Genomic DNA, 11837 nt, shown 5'->3' with positions numbered 1-11837 from the left:
CAAAAAGATCATGCCAGTTTCTCCACAAATTGTTTTTACATACACATTGCCGGGATAGTGGCACTAAAACTGGGTATTTTAAGCCAAAACTTGATCTTTCCTTGACCATAACCAATTGTTTTTTTAACCACATCATAGAAGTTGCCTAAGTTTTCCTAAATTCAAATGATTAATGATTTAAAAGCTGTTAAAAAATGAAAATATATCATCATAACGCTCACTCTTATTCGCACATTTCTTATATTAATTTATTCTTGCACGTCCACATGCACACAGTCGGTGCAAACATTAGCTTGATATTTCTTCAGCTGCAGGGACAATGATTAGTTTCAGATGATTTTTGTGTGGTCTGTGATTTTGTTTGCACTAAGCGGGTATTTTGTTGGCATCTGTTGCCTGTCTAATGAAAGCTGTTGTCTGCTTGAACACCTGCCGAACAGAAAGACAGCTGTCAATCCTCATTTCAGTGACTAGTACATTTTTTCTCTTCATTTTCTGCAAGGTGTTACATTGCACCTTATGTCATGTACCTACGTAACATCCATTGCAGCCTGCAGGAGGTTTATGTCACCTTTCTTGAGCATGAAGATGCTGCTTAGTACATGCAAACTATCCTTTATACTATATATGTATAAACTGTAATATAGAAATAGTAGGAGTTGTATCCAAGTATAGCCTTTCTTAACTATCTTTTATCCTTCCTATCAAATAATTTCAGGCAGGTTTTGCCTTTTTGCGTCTCTGAAATGAAAAGAAATTACTGCTTGAATTTCTCAATTTTAAATCATTAGAAGATGTTGCAATGATGTTTGTTGCAGTGATGCAGTTAAGGAGAGAAGTCTTTAGCCATTATTTGCAGCATGTCCATAATGCAACAATAAAGTGATTCAGACTGCCACAAATGCTCCTTCAAAAGGAGACACACATTTAAGTGACTTTTTATATCTCCACGACAGGGATAGCGGTGGCCTGAGGCATTATGTTTTTGGGCTGTTCATCATTCTGTCGCATCCTCATGAGCTCAATTTCTCAAGAAGTGCATGAGAGAATTTCTTCAAACTCAAAGGTCAAAGGTCAAGGTCACTGTGACCTCATCTGTCCCTTTCTCATGAACATGATATTTCAAGAACATCTGGAGTTTTTTAAAATTTGACACAAACGTCCACTTGGACTCAAAGATGAACTGATAAGACTTTGGTGGTCAAACGTCACTGTGACCTTGTGTCTGTGACATTCTTGCGAACCCAATATCTCAAAAAAGCATCGAGGGAGTTTCCTTAAAATTATTCCTTAAAAAACGTCAACTTGGACTCAAGAATGAGCTGATTAGGATTTTGTGGTAGAAGGTCAAGGTCACTGTAATCTCATACGTTTTCTGGTCATAAGTCAAGAATTCATGACAATTGTGACAAAATTTCACACAAATGTCTAATAGGATAAAAATGTTGACATTTTATATCCCAAAGATCAACTTCACTGTGACATCATAACTGCAAAAACCCTTTTTACTCAGCGTCATAGCTGGTGACACTGATGTTGAAGCTGTGCTGATCGTATAGATCTTCTGTGCTGGAGGACGTGTGTGGATTATCCAGGTTTTCACAGACATGGATGTAAACTTTAAATTTAACTTTAACTTAACTGATGTGTGGAGGCATACAAACACGAGGCAGTAAATCTAGTTTTGGATGAGAAAAAAGTAGAACGAGAGTTATCACAGGTTTTAGGGTGTTTTGAATGAAACAAAAATAGGGAAGTCCTGTTTCAGAGGGTCCTGTTTTTTGTCTGAGAGGAAACCCATTTGATAAGACTTGTAAGACTTGTGCCTGTGTGTTTTCTCTGTGATTTTTACTTTCAGAAACACTTTTTCCTCAGCACAATAATATAACTTTTGCTTCGTCAGTTTTCTAAAAGTGCAAAATCCAGTTAAAATCACGAGTTGGAGCCTTTAAGCAGTAACTCTCAGTGACTTTCCATGAGTGAAATGAAGCCGAAGCTCACAGGACAGTGTTTAAATAGAACTGGTAATTTTCTGGTGTTTGGAGTTGCTGCAATCTATAATATATTTTTTTGTGGCGAGTCTCTCAGAGTTCAGACTGGTGGTTTGGGTGGAAGCGCTCAGAATGAGTTTATTGCGTTTCAGCTGCATTCAAATGTTGAACCACTGTAGCTCAGAGCTACATGTTTTCTGACTGGTAGACAAGATATTTAGAATATTTTAGCAAAGAAACTTGATTTGCTCTCAGGTTCTTCAGCCAAGGGAAAGCATTGCCAGCAGAGGTAATCGCTAGAAATCCAACCTTGTCAGACAGTGTTTGTGCTGTAAGAAAAGAGGGAGGACAGAAATAATTGAATTGCAGCCACTGAGCTTTGCCGACTCCGGGGAGGAAATTCCAAGTTTGTCATTGGCAGCTTGTAGAAATACATGAACCTGAGATGTAACAAGTTGTGGGAAAAGGTGTGTTGACAGTCACCGCTCCAGGTTTTCATGACTTTTGTCCTAGTAAAGGGGTTCAGATCTTTGAAGTGGGGTTGTGTGAGTTACTTACCCATAGTCAGTGTGTTACATATAGTAGATGGCAGTCGGCAGACCCCAGTTTGGAGATGCAGCCACGACTACCGACACTGAAGGGTACTGCGGTAGCGAGGTACTGCTGTGGACGTGGGCAGCAGTAAAATGTGTTTTAGCCACTTTAAATGTACGCTATATTTAGGATCTTTTAACTGCTTTACCTAACCATCAATGAGCTTTTTCTGACAGGAAACTGGAACTTCTCTATGCTCTCTTTAAAAGCCAAACTCCATTGACAAAAACAGTAATTTTACCTCTCTGAACACTGGAGCTGCTGGTCTACAGCCGCCTGGATCATTCACATTCTGTATTAGTGTGTGACTTTGGTGTTAAAAGGGTAAGTTTGGATTCACCAAATTCACACAGTGGCACAAACGAACTAACCTAGTGAGGCAGCGGTAGACCAACAGCTCCTGTGTTTTTTTGTCAAAGGAGTCTGGAGGCTTTGAAGAGTGCAGATGAGTCAGTTTCAGCTCAGTTGCTCACCAGGCGGAGCGGGCGCCCCATGTGCTGTGTCCTCGCCACAGCAGCCTGATCTACGTCCACTTTTTTGCATGTCTTTCCCTCTTTCTCCCCCTTTCAAGCTTAAACCTGTCCTATTATTAAAGGCAAAGCCCCCCCCCAAAAAAATAATCTAAGAAAATGGTGAAATATTCTAAATATATTGTACACTTAAAGGTATACTATGTAGTAATGCTCTGCTACTATTTGTAAAGAATAAAGCTAGCGAAAGTGAAAGTAAAAGCCAACCCCAGCTTTTTTCGCTTGGTGTTTCACCTCACTAAATTTGCATTTGTTTGGCGCTGTGTCCACCATTTTCACAGCTTCTTCATGGATGCGTGATGATTACAGTCTGGCACCTGGTTGCTACCTTTTTGAGTCCCACCTCACCTGTGCGCACTGTGCCCGGGTACATCCCAAACGCAAATTTATGTTTCCTATGATCGAGAAGGCATGACCCACCCTACTCTGCTTTAAGACCTTTACACACTGAGTCTGTTTTTTTCAGGTACGTTTTTTTTTATCCGTCATCTGGGGAAAAAAGTTAAACACAGAAACCTTGCACACTTAGCCTAATACGTTTTATTGTTCTATTTGTTGCAAAAATTTACCACAGCGTCTCTCTCTTTCTCCTCGTCATCATCATCCAGCTGAGTGTTACTGTCTGAGCTGTTAGTGTGTATCTGCTCTATCTGAGTCATGAAAATATACTGTGCACTTTGTTCCTCTCTCTTGTTAGAGATGTGCCCGGCCGCCACTTTTTTCATAGATTTTTGGTCGAACAACTCTGTAAAAGCTTTTGACAGATGCAAAAATGCAGGAAATCAAACCTGTTCTGAAAACTTTAATGATGGACGTAAGTTTCAGAGTCAATGATAGATACAGTGTTGTGGGTTTTTTCTTTTTACAGGTGCAACAATTTGGACAAAAAAAAAAAAACGGACTCAATGTGCAGATATAATTAACACAATGCTGAATTTCTTTTTTGATGTGCAACAATTTTAGATGAAAAAAGCCGACTCAGTGTGCAAAGCCTTTTACTCTCTCTGGCTTACGCTGATATTCTTACCCTGACGACTCTCACTCCTCATGCCTAAATTTCACCAATTCAACCAACAAAGTCAGTGACTGCAAGCTACTGTAGTTATACCTTTGTCTGTTTCTCCAAACTGGGGGGGAAGCCGACTGAAGGTAAAAGACTACACTGACTATGGATGACACTTACCTCTTACAACCTTGTGTTAAAAATCTGAACGACCCCTTTAATGAGCAGAGAAGGACTGTTTTCCACAATGAAACCTGACAGGCCTCCCTGAGAAGCATTTATGAACGGAAGCTGTTTGATGGCGGACGGATCTCATGTTTGATAACCCTTTAAAAATTGGCTAATTGGCTTGATTTCTTTCAAAAACAGGAGAGGAAGACAATAGGCAGAGGAAATGATCTAGAAATTACTAAGAAAATTACCCAAAAATAAAAAATGAACAAACAACCAAAAAATGTTAAATTTAAAAAAAGAATGAAATCTGAACTGCTATAAAAATAATTTGAAATTCATGTGTCTAAAATGTTCACCATCTTCTAAAAAAATAATTTTCTAAATCTACTAATTGCTTGTAATTTTTAGGATGTTTCTTGTCATGTTTTTGAATTAAATCAAACCAATTTGCTGCAGGTTCACAGGTTAAAATACTTCTGAAAGGTGTCTGACTGCAGCACAGGGAAAGTGATGTCAGTCCAGGTTTTCGAAGGGTTAACAGTGCTAAAGACCCTCAGGAGGGTCAACTCATCAGCACTTATTTCAGACATGTGTTGAACTGATGCGAATGGAGTTACAGTGTAAGAACTCCGTTTATTTGTGGTGATCAGCTGTAAAGGTCAGATTTTGGGGAATGCATCTGTGCATTAGCGGGTCTACATGCAGCACTGAGTCTAGCAGAGCTCGCAGAGTGACTGAAAACTGTGCATTCCCCAGCGAGCCTCTGAGCTGCAGCCAGCAACACGTAGCATCTGCCTGGCCTTGTCCACGTGTTTCTACTTGTACATCTCTGAGCTGCTGCTGCTCCAAACTCTGACAAAGCCAAACCCTCTCTGTCTCCTTCGCTCACTTCCCTCTCTCTGCCTGCAGGCCCGTTTTCCTCCACAGTATTTAAGCTGCCCAGGGGCATTTATTATTTTTTTTTAATGATAATATCTCCTTTAACTCACTGTCTCACTGGCGTTTTGCATTAAGGCCACCATTACTTGCTGTTAAACGTTTCCTCCAGGCCATTATGATGTTTTTAATTGTTTTCAATTACGGGTTTTTCATGCTTTGTTTACGAAAAAAGCCGTTGTTAGCCCACTTCAGACAGATTACAGGGTATGATGCGCAAAATTGTACAGTATTGCAGATCAAATCAGTCACAGTACAGTATTTCTTTAAAACCTAAATGGCTGTTATCAAGTGTACGACCAAACTGTAATAATGTTTATCAAAATTATATGTGAGCGTTATCGTTAAATAATCACGGTAAAAATGAATTTCTGGCTCTTTTGTTTTTAAGCAAAATAATATGAAAAGGCGTAATCTCCCAAACTTGAACCAAACTTTTTTATAAAGTACAAGAGACAAACAAAAAGAGATTTTAGATAAATGTATATTGTTAAGCCAACATATAAATAAATTCACAATGTTTTATGAAATATCCCATTTTTCAGTGGAACCTACTGTCATTTTTTGATCGGTAGTGGTCAGTGGTAAAATACCGAAACGATAAATATTACCAGTACCAGTTTTTGCACATCAACACCTTTCAGCATGTCTGCACTCTTTGCTTCCCTGCTGCTGTTGTATGATTATGCAAAAAAAAAAATTGCATTGCGTTTCAAGAAATTAAGAGATCATTAAAAAAAAACAGCCAGTTGTGGCTTGTGATTACAAAATTGTATAGAAAATTTGGTTAATGATGAATTTATTTCTAGAGTGTCAGACACCGAAAAACAATTTTGGACAGAACTCAGGTCATTTCTTTCAACTGGCAAAAGGGGCCGAATGGAGGGATTCAAGATGCAAGTTAGCCAGTTGGCACATCAAAAACACAACCCGATGTTGAAAGAACAAATTAAATTTACCGTGTGCTAGAGAAAAAAGCCACAAATAATTACTAATGTTATTTGCTAAAAAATAATTTCATTCCACTCCCTCTTGAATTCAGCCATTTGTTTACTTTCCTCACTTGCATAAACTCTGAATCGGTCTGAAAACAGCCAGCTAGAGGACTGGTGCCAGCAGTGTAGGACAGAAAATCTCGGGCTAAGATGCTCATCACCAACTGACTGTTGGCTTGGTGTGTCAGGGCTCTTTCGCGTGCCACTGTCCATGGGGACGCTCTCGTAGCCTGGTGGTTAAGATGCAAACCATCTGTGATGCTTCCAGTTTCCTCTCCCTGTTTATTACCTGTCTGCACTTCAGCTGTTATCCACAAAAGGCAAATTAACTAAAAATAAATGAAAAAGTCACTATCCAGACTTATGGCACTGCTACCACTTATTCAGTTAAAGCTGATATGAGTCACCTCTGTGGTGAACTTGAGGTCTCCAGCAGAGATCCTCATTCACAGTCCGGACAGCTTGAGTCTGCCGTGTACGTGTACAGACGAGCAAATCACTAGTGTGCTACACCAGTCGCCGCCGTGAAAATAAACCTTGCAGCTCTGGCCCAGACTCTGCAAGTTCATTCAGAGCAGTAGCATCAGTTGAAAAGGAGAAAAAAAAGGGACTTCCACGCGGCGTTATGGGTAAATGCTCAATTACAGGGTGAATGTTTCAGCCACTTCTGACTGTTGCTTCAAGTAGAGCCCTACGTGAGCTGCAATCATCTCATAAAGGCCCGACTTTTGTCTTTTTAGTCTCTGGGCTGAGGGTTGGTGCTGGTTGGCTGAGCACCACTCTCACCACTACAGTAGTCATTTACATTCAGGAAGGTCATTTTCTTCACAAGCACGTGATGGACGGTTGGCAGTTATGCTACTGTATAGATGTTTACATTCAAATAAATCCCCAGAAGTTAAGCCTGGTTCCTGTTAATGGTCCCAATACAGTAGTTTGACAGAAAGATCTTCCTGGTCCACTGACTAGTTTTTTCATAACTGTCATAAAGGTATAGTTGAACAAGAAAGTGCCCCAAAATAAGAAATAATTGAATTGAAAAAATTCAAGTAAATTAACTGAAAATTAGCACAAAAGGCAACAAGAAAATGACCGTAAGAAAGTGCAAAAAAAAGCAATATATTTTATTCAAAAATATAAGTTTAAATATATAATTGGAAGAATTATTATATAGTTTGCCCTTGTTTTTTGATCATACCTAATAATACTCCCCAAATCATTTTTTGAAACAGTTTACTATTTTATTTTATTTTATTTTATTTTATTTTATTTTATTTTATTTTATTTTATTTATTTTATTTTATTTTATTTTATTTTATGTTATTTTATGTTTTTTAGGCAATTCGTGGCAATTTGTGGTACATTTCTTGCTAAGTTAGCTTATTATGTTTCATCACGTGTTTTCAAAGAAAACCAACCAGATGTTTTTATACTTGTTTTTTGTAATCAATGCATTATATCAATATTATCATCACTAGCGACGGCAGTAGTAGGAGTAGGTATATTATTTGAATTATGAATAATACATGTCTAATACTATCAAAATTATTATTTGACATTTGCTGTGATTTACAAATGACCCGTCAGTTTACAGATATTTGCATGTATTATCATAATTAGATGAAGTTGAGGATCTGATGTGTTAAAAGGGATCAATGAATGCCATTTAAATGATGTCAGCCGTGTCTGAAACTAGAGCTCAGCTGCCGATCAGGTCCAGCCTCTCCTGAGCTCCACCCATCATGACACATCACCTCCCCTTTGAGGCGTGAGAGAAAATGGGGAGCAAAAAATGCCCAAAGTCACCATCATGGTACCACGTCCTTCACTGGCCTTCCCAATCACAGCTTAGTGTTAAATAAAAATCTTTTAATTTAATGTTCTCCTCTTTAAAGTCACACAGTTTGCTTTTTTTAAGCTTTTGATTTGCTTCACAGCTATCTGGCAGCTTAGTTTTTCTCTCACACAACACAAACTTCAGCAAAGGCCTTTTTTCTCTTTTTCTTGGTCTGGTTTTCTTCTTGTCTCTGCATCTGGATTTCTCCACAGTCCCAGCCCCCATCCAAACTCTCCATCCCTCCCTCTTTTCCTCCCTGCCTGCTCTCTTTTCTCCCACCAGCGCAGACATCCAGTCAGACACAGAGAGTGGATGGAAAATATGACTGGATCCTTCCCTGACTTCAGATAATGTGCAAGAGTGCTGGCAAGCGTGGCACTAAATACAGGGAACGGCAGAGAGAAAGAAGTTAATCTGAGGGGCTGCTCTCAGAATCTGGAGAATTATGGAGCTGAACGTTTACATTTCTGTACTTTAAGTTAAAAAAACAAAAGCTTTTTCTATCTGAGATTTCTGCAAAATGTGTTCAGAGATGATATAAGCACCAGAACAAACAACATAGACAAAATGTTATTATCAAAGAGGGAACCCTCAGAGTGTCCCCACATCTGAGGACAGTTATGTTGATAATCTACATGTTAGCACAACGTCAGAGGCCACAAGACAAAACCCAAAGAGCCCCGCTGTGCATGTGGGTGTCATATTTCACTGTCACAATAGCTCAAACTGTGGAAGAGTCTGTTACAGTGCACACAGAGGGGAGGTAGTGCAATTATGTTTGGATGGAATATCCTACTCTGGATGAAAGATGCACAAAAAAAAGGAAAAAGTGACACACGTTTGCATCTGTGTGCACGTCTCCAGATTATATGCATATGGGAAAAGCTATTTTGAAACATCAACAAATTTTGGAGCATATTTCTATTGTTTTTTTAAACATGCAAACTGTCACACAGTAGTGTTGTAGTCAAGACCGTACTAACCGAGACCAATATGACAAGACTGAGACAAAACCAAGACTTTACGGGGCCGAAACCACGTCAAGAATATGTGTGTATAATTTCCTCTGATTTCTATGCCATGAACAGATGCAAGAAAACACAAAGAAGTTGAAATCAGTTTAACCGATATAGTTTGATGTTGTCCCAGCCGTCTCACTAAGTGGACTTGCACTGGGCCGAGTGTTTTCTTTTGTTTGTTGTTGTGCGTATGAATTCTAATTAAGGTAGCCAAACGTGATTACGGACAAATTGGCATCTATTCTCCCAAACAACCATGCTGCCTCTCTTCTTCATGGATCTGCTCCCATATGCGTGAAGGGTGGCGGGGAAGGGTTGCAAAAAAAAGCAAACTACATCGACTTATGTGACTGGCTGGATTTAAAGAAGGAAGTTTTACATACAATCACAGTGATTATGTTTACAAATAAATCCACTGTGGTCTAAACCAGTCTCAATCAAGGATCCGGACACGCCTACGTCCATGACAAGACAAAACCGAGTCAAAATGCGTTTGATTCCAAGACAAGACCGAGACCCTCTAAAACTGGTCTTGAGACTAAGACCAATCTCGAGTACTACAACACTAGAAACAGTAAAATAAAACGATCACACACAAATACAAACACATAGACACTCACACACACATACAGAGTCTTTAAAGGAACATGCAGTTGCACAAAATAAAGTCCCATCCAGGGTTTATCCTGTTGTTACTGGCAACAAAAAGATGCAAAAATGTAGATAAATGTGACTTAGTTCAGTTGGAGTTATATTCAATTATGTAAGAGGAGTTTAGCTAAAATGTTTCCTATGAGAGGATTCCAGATTCTCACAAATTTATCAGACGAGCCCTTTAATGTAAATCTCAGTTTCTCAGTTTTGAGAAAGTCCCTCAGCCTCTGAGTCCAGCTCGGCAGGTGAGGGCTCTTCAGTATCGATCACTGTGCTAATAATGTAAAAAGAAATTGCTATTTTGAGTTTGGTTCATGACAGATTCTTATTTTCCTCTCCTGCAACGCCAAAAATAGCTATCACGAAATCTAGGTGAATTGTCATTTTTAAAAATATCCAACAGTATTTTGAAAATTAAACTTCAATAAGTGGACAGATTAGGACATAATGAGTGTCCTGTGGATGTTTTAGCCCTTGACTATTGTGTTTACAGATTCCTTTTTCTAGAAAAATGCAGCTAAAGCGATGCTTTTGGTGTTTTTCTTCCTGAACGTAGTTTCCACTTGACCTGCAGCCTCTCAGGGTGGTTTGACGCTGGTTTTTCCCAACATCTGGTAAAGTTAGTCAGTGCTTTAACTACTCTGCCTTCTCCTTTTATCTCTGTTTCTCTTCGGCTCTTGTGCATCACTGGAATAGCACATCAGTATGCTTAATAAAGACTTAAGTTGTTTTAGTATCTGCCACTTTATAAAGCATTCTTATCCCCTTTTGCAACTATCTTTATTTTAACTTTGATTTGCAGACTTAAGCTCAGTGCTTTGCGTTCTCCCCAAATCCACCAGTTGTAAACTTTTAATTCATAAATAGAGTCAAAGAGCCATGATTTGAGGCTAAAGTCTGACTCGGTCACTAAGTGTGTTTGCGAGGAATGAACGGTGAGGGGGAAATGAGCTCAGAGGTCCCGTCTGGAAATGTCGTTACGCCAGCTGCCCGCCGCCCCCTCTTCAAGCACTCATAAATACTGCGGCCTGCAGAGATGCTCACATGTGAGGAGAACTGGGGGAGAGAAGGAGGCACAGCTAAGAGAGAGGAAACGGAAAAACACGAGAAAGACAAGTTTAACTAAGCAGACAGCTCTCTCATGGATTAGAAAAAGTGAGATTTTTAGAGTCCGTTTTGAGGCTCCATTACTTCCAGAGAGGCAAAGTACACAGCAGGTAGCCTCAAACGGAGGGAGACTGCAGATGGAAATAGGGAAGCCTGTAACTATGTAGGGAAAAAATTCCCATCTGTCGGATGACTCATTCTCTCCCCTCAGCCACAGAAATGAAAACGTCCTAGTTTTTACACTGCTAAGACAATGACACACAGGACACATTTTTTTAGGCAAAGCTGCATCGTATCACCTAGAAATATTTGTTTACTCTTGATTATAAATAACTGATTAGCCTGAACTCTCAGGTTTTTGCTGTGAGACTGGAAAGTACAAGCTTGGCCGTCTGCATCTTGTAGGAGTAAACTTTCCCCAGTGCAGACGAGCAGAAGTTAAAGACATTAGTCTTACTGTCCAACCTCTGGATATTTGTTCTTCTGAGAGAAAAGAAGAAAGAAACGTAGCTTAGCCACCAGAAGTATTGACTTAAGACACATGACTTGGACTTGAGTCAGACTCAAGTCACAAATGTCGTGACTTTAGACTCGACTTGACAAAATCGAAGAAAGACTTGCAACTTTTGCTTTTAAAATTGGTTAGTAGTACTGGTTAGTAGTTCTTTATGCTATGAAATATCCTCTTATGATTAAGTTCAGAAACGCTTGTTGTAACAAATATATATGACTTTTAAAAAGAATTCATGATAGTTGTATATTTAATATATTATAACTTGTAAAAATGGCATTACATTCATTGATTTATTAAGTACTCAAAACTCAAAGCATTATCTAGCTTCTAGTTTTATCATTTAATTGTGTTGTTATATGAGAAAATATTAGGACCATTATCACAAAAAAAACCCTAAATAATGGCTTTCAAATCCTTGCTTCCCATCTCCTGCAGGAATTAAGAAAATAAATTAATTATTAATTGAATAAAATTAAAGTATAT

This window comes from Plectropomus leopardus, chromosome 19 (genome assembly GCF_008729295.1).
Source record: "Plectropomus leopardus isolate mb chromosome 19, YSFRI_Pleo_2.0, whole genome shotgun sequence".
In the NCBI taxonomy this organism is placed as follows: Eukaryota; Metazoa; Chordata; class Actinopteri; order Perciformes; family Serranidae; genus Plectropomus; species Plectropomus leopardus.
This window is presented reverse-complemented; position numbering follows the sequence as displayed.